The following is a 10,326-nucleotide window of genomic DNA, read 5'->3' as shown; positions in this document are numbered from 1 at the left end:
TAGACACACACACCTAATTGCCAAAACTTGGAAGCAACCAAGATGTTCTTCAATAGGTGAATGGTTAAGTAGACTGTGGTATATCCCTGCTGTGTAATATTATTCAGCAATGAAAGGAGTTGGCAAGCTCCCGCAGTTGGTGAAGGACAGGGAAGCCTTGGGTGCTGCAGTTCGTGGGGCCGCAGCGAGTCGGATTGAGTGACTGAACTGAACTGAATGAAAGGAAATGAGCAATCAAGCTACCAAAAAACCACACACATTAAATGCAAGTTGGTGAGTGAAAGAAGTTAAAGTGAAAAGGTTACATACTGTAGGAGTCCAACTATATAATATTATGGGAAAGTTAAAACTATGAAAACAGTAAACATCCATGGTTGCTAGGGGTTTGGAAAGGGAAGGAGGGATGAATGGATGTAGCACGGGATTTTTAGGGCAGTGAAATTATTTTGTATGACATTGTGGTGGTGGATATATCATTGTACATTTGTCAAACTCTCCTATAGAGTGTCAAACAAATACAGAGTGAACCCCTAATATAAACTGTGGTCAATAATAATTTATCAATATTTGCTCATCAGTTGTAGCAAATGTATTGTACTAATGCAAGATGTTAATAGGAAAAATTGGGTAGTGGAGGGGGGCAGTGGTGAGCCCAGATGGGATTTTTCTGTAAACCTAAAATTGTTTTTTTAAGTATATTAATTTTAAAAATATATAATTGTTAAAAGTGTTTCTGGTAAGGTCTCAGTGGGAAATGAGGGACATCTCATTAGAAATTGGAAATTAATCCTGGCCGGTTAGCTCAGTTGGTTAGAAATTGGAAATTAGAAATTGGATATCTAATTAGAAAAGTGATTCCTGTAAAGTAACAGAACTTGGCTGAATTGTGTTCTTCTGTGGGATGAAAAACAATTTGTAAGCAATAAACTTGAATATTTAGCTGAGCAAATTTCCTAGATAAATGTCAATGTGCTCCCTGGTTTCTCTGTGCTGTTTATAGTACAAAATGTAAGGAAAAAGACAAAAGAGGAAAGAAGTGTTAAGCAGAATAAGCAAAGAGAAACCATTTTATGATGGTTTGGAAAAACTTCAGCTACACCTTCTACAAATGAGGCTTCCAATACAAGTTGAAATATGCATGTATTGAAAAAATGTATATGTAAAATTTCTGTCCTCAGTGACTTCTCTTCATAGTGTTAGCAACTGGGTGTACGTGTAAAAAAGTAAGCAACCATTGTAAGCAGCATATAGATATTTCCTGAGTATATAGGCAAAATATTGAGTACCGACCATATGCCAAGCACCCATAAGAAATACTCTCTGCATATAAAGTATAATTTAGTGAATAAAAGCCAAGGTTTATTGAGTCTACTTGGTTACTAGCTATAAATACTTAACTTGAACCAACTCATTTAATTGATTCAGGGTGCCAAACAGAGAAAAGGATGGAAATTCACAGAAAATTCATAGGTTAATAAGAGTTCCAAAGAAAAGCAAGGAGAGATAAGAAAGCCTTCCTCAGTGATCAATGCAAAGAAATAGAAGAAAACAATAGAATGGGGAAGACTAGAGATCTCTTCAACAAAATTAGAGATACAAAGGAAACATTTCATGCAAAGATGAGCACAATAAAGGACAGAAATGGTATGGACCCATCTGAAACAGAAGATATTAAGAAGAGGTGGCAAGAATACACAGAAGAGCTATACAAAAAAGATCTTCATGACCCAGATAACCACGATGGTGTGATCACTCACCTAGAGTCAGACATCCTGGAATGCGAAGTCAAGTGGGCATTAGGAAGCATCACTACAAACAAAGCTAGTGGAGGTGATAGAATTCCAGTTGAGCTATTTCAAATCCTAAAAGATGACGCCGTGAAGGTGCTGCACTCAGTATGCCAGCAAATCTGGAAAACTCAGCAGTGGCCACAGGACTGGAAAAGGTCAATTTTCATTTCAGTCCCAAAGAAAGGCAATGCCAAAAAATATTCAAACTACCACACAGTTGCACTCAACACACACTAGCAAAGTAAAGCTCAAAATTCTCCAAGCCAGGCTTCAACAGTATGTGAACTGTGAACTTCCAAATGTTCAAGCTGGATTTAGAAAAGGCAGAGGAACCAGAGATCAAATTGCCAACATCTGCTGGATCATTGAAAAAGCAAGAGACTTCCAGAAAAACATCTACTTTTGCTTTATTGACTACGTCAAAGCCTTTGACTGTGTGGATCACAACAAACTGTGGAAAATTCTTCAAGAGATGGGAATACCAGACCACCTGACCCGCCTTTTGAGAAATCTGTTAAGAAGCAACAATTAGAACTGGACATGGAACAACAGACTGGTTCCAAATGGGGAAAGGAGTACGTCAAGGCTGTATATTTTCACCCTACTTATTTAAGTTATTTGCAGAGTACATCATGCAAAATGCGGGGCTGGATTCAAGATTGCCAGGAGAAATACACAGATGACACCACACTTATGGCAGAAAGCGAAGAAGAACTAAAGAGTCTCTTGATGCAAGTGAAAGAGGATGATGAAAAAGTTGGCTTAAAACTCAACATTCAAAGACAGAAATATAGATCAATGGAACAGAATAGAAAGCCCAGAGATAAATCCACGAACCTATGGACAGCTTATCTTTGACAAAGGAGGCAAGGATATACAATGGAAAAAAGACAACCTCTTTAACAAGTGGTGCTGGGAAAACTGGTCAACCACTTGTAAAAGAATGAAACTAGAACACTTCCTAACACCATACACAAAAATAAACTCAAAATGGATTAAAGATCTAAATGTAAGACCAGAAACTATAAAACTCCTAGAGGAGAACATAGGCAAAACACTCTCCAACATAAATCACAGCAAGATCTTCTATGACCCACCTCCCAGAATATTGGAAATAAAAGCAAAAATAAACAAATGGGACCTAATGAAAATTAAAAGCTTTTGCACAACAAAGGAAACTATAAGTAAGGTGAAAAGACAGCCCTCAGATTGGGAGAAAATAATAACAAATGAGGAAACAGACAAAGGATTAATCTCAAAAATATACAAGCAACTCCTGAAGCTCAATTCCAGAAAAATAAACGACCCAATCAAAAAATGGGCCAAAGAACTAAACAGACATTTCTCCAAAGAAGACATACAGATGGCTAACAAACACATGAAAAGATGCTCAACATCACTCATCATCAGAGAAATGCAAATCAAAACCACAATGAGGTACCATTACATGCCAGTCAGGATGGCTGCTATCCAAAAGTCTACAAGCAATAAATGCTGGAGAGGGTGTGGAGAAAAGGGAACCCTCTTACACTGTTGGTGGGAATGCAAACTAGTACAGCCACTATGGAAAACAGTGTGGAGATTTCTTAAAAAACTGGAAATAGAACTGCCATATGACCCAGCAATACCACTTCTGGGCATACACACTGAGGAATCCAGATCTGAAAGAGACACGTGCACCCCAATGTTCATTGCAGCACTGTTTATAATAGCCAGGACATGGAAGCAACCTAGATGCCCATCAGCAGATGAATGGATAAGGAAGCTGTGGTACATATACACCATGGAATATTACTCAGCCATTAAAAAGAATTCATTTGAATCAGTTCTAATGAGATGGATGAAACTGGAGCCCATTATACAGAGTGAAGTAAGCCAGAAAGATAAAGAACATTACAGTATACTAACACATATATACGGAATTTAGATAGATGGTGGCGATAACCCTATATGCAAAACAGAAAAAGAGACACAGAAGTACAGAACAGACTTTTGAACTCTGGGGGAGAACGTGAGGGTGGGATGTTTTGAAAGAACAGCATGTATATTATCTATGGTGAAACGGTCCACCAGCCCAGGTGGGATGCATGAGTCAGGTGCTCGGGCCTGGTGCACTGGGAGGACCCTGAGGAGTCGGGTGGGGAGGGAGGTGGGAGGGGGGATCAGGATGGGGAATACGTGTAACTATATGGCTGATTCATGTCAATGTATGACAAAACCCACTGAAATGTTGTAAAGTGATTGGCCTCCAACTAATAAAATAATATTAAAAAATAGAAAAAAAAAAAAAAACACCTCAACATTCAGAAAACTAAGATCATGGCATCTGGTCCCATCACTTCATGGCAAAAAGATGGGGGAACAATGGAAACAATGAGAAACTTTATTTTGGGGGGCTCCAAAATCACTGCAGGTGGTGGCTGCAGCCATGAAATTAAGACACTTGCTCCTTGGAAGAAAAGCTATGACAAACCTAGACAGCATATTAAAAAGCAGAGACATTACTTTACCAACAAAGGTCCATCTAGTCAAAGTTATGGTTTTTCCAGTGGTCATGTATGGATGTGAGAGTTGGACTATAAAGAAAGCTGAGTGCCAAAGAATTGATGCTTTTGAACTGTGGTGTTGGCGAAGATCCTTGAGCATCCCTTAGACTGCAAGGAGATCCAACTAGTCCATCCTAAAGGAAATCAGTCTTGAATATTCATTGGAAGGACTGATGCTGAAGCTGAAACTCCAATACTTTGGCCACCTGATGGGAAGAATAGACTCATTTGAAAAGACCCTAATACTGGGAAAGATTGAAGGCGGGAGGAGAAGGGGATGACAGAGGATGAGATGGCTGGATGGCATCACTAACCTGATGGACATGAGTTTGAGTAAGCTCTGGGAGTTGGTGATGGACAGGAAAGCCTGGCATGCTGCAGTCCATGGGGTCGCAAAGAGCCAGACACAATTGAACTGAACTGAACTTGCACAGTGGCCAGAATTTTGGTAATAACCAGATTTTTAATTCAAGAAAATGCATAATGAAAATCTTAGTATGTCATAAATAATAAATATTCATGCACAACATACCTTTTAGTGACAGCAAAAATATTACATCATAATAGATTAATTATTTTTCAAAAGATATTTGCCAAAGCTTAATGAATACACCCAAAAAAACACATGAAAGCAAAGCACTCAATGCATTTACACACAGCAAACAGACCCATGTACCCAGCATCCAATTTGAGAGTTAAAATCATTACTCTCCTTGTTAAACTCCTAGTTAAAACTCCTTGCAAGCGTAGTGGGACCTCCCAGTCATGTCCTCTCAAGGGTAATCATTACCCTCATCTCTACTGTACAACATACAGTAATTTCACCTATTCTTGAACTTTAAAAAATTGGAATGCACTATAATATGTGTTCTTTTTTGTCTGACTTTTTCCACTCACTATTAGCTTGTGAAATTTTGTCCATATGGGGTTATGTGTACTTGTAATTCCTTCACTCTCCTTGTGGTGTGATATTACAGTGAAAAAGACTCTCAATTTGCCTTTTCTACTGTAGATGGACTTTGGGTTGTTTCCAATTTCAGCTTAAAATAATAACTACACTACTTTTTGTTTCTTACAACTCAACTCTGTCTCTTCCTTTACTGAGATCCATTCTGACATGCTTAAGTTTTTTTAAGTCCAGAAAAACAAAGTTGCATCTGTGTCCAATCCTTGTTCCTTGTTATCCTAAATCAACCTGTTGATTAATAATTTTGGTTCAGATGCATCACTAATTACTTCCTGTTTTGCATATGTATTTTTTTAAGCACAAAGGTTTTCTTTGATACCTAACTTCCTTCAAAGCTTGTGTTCCAAATGACTTCAGAGAATATATATACTTGATAAAAATATGTACACCAAATAACATGTTATGTGTAAACTATGGACAGCAATCTTTTTAGCATAATTTCTATCAAAACTGCTTCATGCCTGTCCCTTCAGAACAGGTTGTCTCCCATAAAACCACTGAACATCTTGGTCTCTCTGCCTTTACCTCATTCTTTTCTCTTCCTCTCCTCCTTCTCCTTCCTGGTCCCTCCTCCTCACTTCTCTGTTTAGGTGATGTGATTTCTCTGTTTGCAATTGTTTTCCTTTTTTCTTAAATTATTAGTGAAAAACACCAAGAAGTAGACAAAAGCCAATTACAGTGGTGTTTGCACTGGACTGGCCCAGGAAAACTCATATTGTCATCTTTTGACTCAGATGGGAAAACAAGAAGGGGAAAAGAAAACATACTTGCAGGTTAAAGTTTGAGAAAATGAACTCCTATCTTGGTAAAAATCAAACTATGATCTTCTTTTTAGAAGGCAGCCAGGTTCTAGGGGCGACAGGAACTCACCAACCATCTATAAATTTTATTCTTAACCTGACAAGCGTGGAAGCATATAGTGAAATATAAAGCACGGTACAAACATAATGGGATTGGCGTTCCCTTAGGATTGATGTGGGCTGAGGCACTTAGCGACACAGAACAAGTGGGATGCAAGGAGGCTTTTGTGCATCATTTCCCTCACTCTTTACTTAGCACATAAATCAGGGAACTAAGCCCCACCCTGAAAGCCACTAGCGTTCTTTAAGGGGCCTCAGTGCCTGCAAGGAAGTTCCAAACAAAAGCTACACCTTTTGTTAAATAGCCTTAACTCCGGACAACTCGAAAAGCTACTGCTGATGCAGTGAGGACTCCACTTCTAGTGCTCTCTGTCCCGACAGTTGCCCAGAGAATTTGACCTCCATGCCAAACTTGAATTTCACCTGAGGGTTTCTGTTCAGTTTGCAAGAGTACGTTTTCTTGCACCAAACTCATTTTTGTTGTTTCCCATCACATCGGCCAGTGAAATTTGTATTTAAGGATTGAAACGGAAAGGCTGCTGCTTGTGTAGTCGTGGCCGAGTGGTTAAGGCGATCGACTAGAAATCCATTGGGGTCTCCGCGCGCAGGTTCGAATCCTGCCGACTACGGTCTGTACTTCTAACTCTGAAGCTTGTTAAAACGAGCTACCTTGTATGTACTTCCCAAGGCGATCTTTTTACTTCGACTCTGCCTTGGAAACTTAAAAATCTCTCAGCAGTCAACGGATACTCTTTTAGCAACTACTTCCAGCGTTGTCCAAATTCAGGTCATGGCCATGCGTGTAGATAGGAATCAGTGCACCAAAAAAAACTACCAGCAAACTCTGAATGTTCAGAAAGAAAGCAATATAGGTCTATATAGCCCATTGATCAAAGAAGAAAACATAATAGAGATTTTAAAATACTTTGAGCTGAATGAAAATAAAAATATGATACATCATAATTTGTCTGATGTAGCTAAAGCTGTTTTTATAGAGAAATTTTTATCTTTAATTCCATGTATTAGAACAAGGGAAAGGTTGAAAATCAGTGATGTAATTCAAGAAGCTATAAAAACCTGGGAACTTAAATGCAAAAGGTAGAAGGAACTATTAAAATAAGTGCAGAAATCAATGAAAAGCAGATATACATCAGAAGAAAGCAGCAAAGCAAAAGGTTGGCTCTTCGAAAAGACTGATAAAATAGATAAACCCAATGAGAATAACCAAGAAAAAAAGAGAGTAAGATAAAACACAAAATGCCACATCAGGAAAGATATAGATGATATGCATATATATCCTAAATATATTTTAAAAACAAGAAGGTATTAGAAACATTTTGATGTCAGTATACATGAAGCATTTGATAAAATGGATACCTTCTTTGAAAAATACCATGTACCACAGGGACACAGAAAGCAACTGGAAATCTGAATTGTTCTATGCCTATTAAAGAAATTAAAGCCATAATTTAAAAAGTCACTCACATAAATTTCCAGGCCTAGGTAGAATCTCTTCTGAATTCTTCTATACAAATAAGAGATAAATATCAATCTTTTAGAAACTCTTTCAGAGGATAGAAAAGATTCTGTATCTTGATTATGGTGATTATTACACAAGTATATACATATGTAGAAATTCATCAAACTGTATAGTTAAGACTTGTGGTCTCTTCAGTGTAAAAATTACACTTAAATTTTGAAAATGAGAAAAATTAAGGCAAAGTAAGGATGGTTTAACTCAAGCAAAAGGAGAATTCCTCACTAGCAGATGTATATTATAAGACATAATAACAGGTATTCTTGAGGTTAAAGAAAAATAAAGAATTTGAAAACTGGCATTAATAGATAAATTAATGTGGTAGCTGGATTCATGATCAATATAAAATATATCAAGTGTATTCATATATACCAACAACAAACAGTTGGAAATTAAAAATGGTTTAATTTCAATAGCATCAAAAATGACAACTGCTTAGGAGTAAATCAAATAAAAGATGTTCAGATAGCTATACTAAAGTCTTTAATGTATAAGTAAAAATCCAAAGAGGAGAAGTAAAATAATATAAGTACTTTCAATCTAAAAAGAGTCAAAGAAGCAGAAATTAGAGAACAAGACCATACCAGCAAAATTAAAAGAAGAGCAAGATGATAGAGTTAAACTTAACTAAATATTTATCTTGAATATAAGTAGATTAAACATTTCAGTTAAAAAACAAAGATTGTCATAATGGAAAAAATTATGAATGAAAAAAGTTTACCCCAAACTATATGTTCTCTATAAGACATGCAGTTTGACATATGGGTTTTTAAAAAAGGATTAGAGTAAAAGAATATAAAAGACATATCAGAACAAGTTACCAAAAAAGATAGACCAGAACCATTTTAGTGATAATAATTTGGTATTTGTAGATTCTTAAGAAAATAGCATTAGTAGAAATAATATTTCATAACCTCAAGGTTCAATTTAGTAAGAAGATATAACAATCTTATATTTGTTTATAATAACAGTGCTTATAATAACAGCTTTGAAGTAAAGAAAACAAAGGATAGGTAGAGCTAAATGGAGAAATGTAAAAATCCATTATCGTAGTTTAGTATTTTAGCACTTGTATAGAAATAACTGATGGGACAAAGAGACAAAAATTGTCAGGAAATTTTAAATAATGGGATTAATATGATACCCAACTAAAGAATATCTTTCTTGTTGAAGTATGCATGAAATATTTAACAAAATCACCAAATGCTAAGCATAATGCAGCTCTCAATAAATTTCAAAAGATTGAGATCACACAGAATATGTTCTCTGAGCACAGTATAATTAAATAAAAATCAATATCAATAGCATAAATAAATAGAAGATTCCCAAATTTTGCAAAATTAAATAATACAGTGCTAAATAATCCCATGAATCAAATAGATTTTTTAAAACTATAAAATATTTTTAACTAAATGATGAAAATAGGATATATCACAACTGTGACATGAAACTAAAACAGTGCTTAAAGTCTAATTTTTAGCTCCAGATTCACACACTAGGAAGAAGAGAAATTGAAATTTAATGATCTAAGATTTCCTCTTGAGAACCTAGCTAGGTTTTAGAGTTTATTAAACTCTAAAAGTTAGAAGGAAAGAACTAATGAGAATAAAAGTTGTAATCACTGAAAAAGAAAGGAAAAATAGACAAAATCAACAAAGGAAAAATTCACTTTTTAATTAGTAAAATTGTTACCCCAAATCAAGACTGATGTTTTTAAAAAAGAAAAAGTTAACTAGAATAAACAGAGGACAACATTAAAGATCTTACTAATATCAAGATTAGGGTCAGAGGATAAAATGAATAGTTTGGGGGGAAATTTTGTCAATAGAAGATAAAGGCTTCTATATATACACAATTTACAAAGCAAACACAAAAGTAAATGAAAAGTTTAGATAGTCTGAAGTTTGTTAAAGAAATTAAAATCATAATTACCTTTTGTATTAGTTTACTATGGCTGCCATGACAAAATACCAGAGATTTAGTGGCTTAAACAACAGAAATTCATTTTCTCACAGTTCTGGAGGCTGAAAGTCCAAGATCAAGATGTCAACAGGTTGGTTTCTCCCGAGGCCTCTTCCCTTGGCTTGCAGATAGTCACCTTCTCTCTATGTCTTCACCGGGTCTTTCCTCTGTGCATGCTTATCTGTGGTATCTCTATGCCCAAATTTCCTCTTCTTATCAGGATACTGAGGTAAATTAGTGCCCATTTTAACAGCCTCATTTTAAATTATTAACTTAATTCCCAACTCTGTTTATGAGGCCAGCATAATCTTCATATTAAAATCTGACAAAGATGTTACTAGAGAAGGAGTTACATGTCAAACTTTGTGCAAACCTTCTAGTGCAAAACCACTAAAGAAAATAATAGCAATCAGATCTAGTAATATATAGAGAGAAGAGTCAAAGTAAAAAAGTAATGCTTGTTTTTATAATATGAGATCTACTTAATATATATAAAATCGATCACTTTAAATGTATTACAAAAGTAAGAGAAAAAACAAATCATATTAGTAGATGCAAAAAATTTTGAAAAAATTCAATGCCAATTTTTGAGCAGTTTAGAAATAGAAAGGAGATTTCTTAATCTCATAATGCATATATACAAAATCCTACGTCTAACATCCTA

At 35.6% G+C, this 10,326-nt stretch overlaps 1 non-coding gene across 1 annotated transcript; it reads left to right on the top strand.

Annotated features, from left to right (window-relative positions):
* Positions 1 to 6,710: 6,710 nt before the first annotated feature.
* Positions 6,711 to 6,792, top strand: TRNAS-AGA (transfer RNA serine (anticodon AGA)). The gene has a single exon. It is a non-coding gene; the product is annotated as a tRNA-Ser (tRNA).
* Positions 6,793 to 10,326: the final 3,534 nt, after the last annotated feature.

The sequence above is a fragment of the Muntiacus reevesi genome, chromosome 20 (assembly GCF_963930625.1).
Source record: "Muntiacus reevesi chromosome 20, mMunRee1.1, whole genome shotgun sequence".
Classification (NCBI taxonomy): domain Eukaryota; kingdom Metazoa; phylum Chordata; class Mammalia; order Artiodactyla; family Cervidae; genus Muntiacus; species Muntiacus reevesi.
The sequence above is the reverse complement of the archived record's forward strand: the minus strand, read 5'-3'. Positions and strand labels throughout refer to the sequence as shown.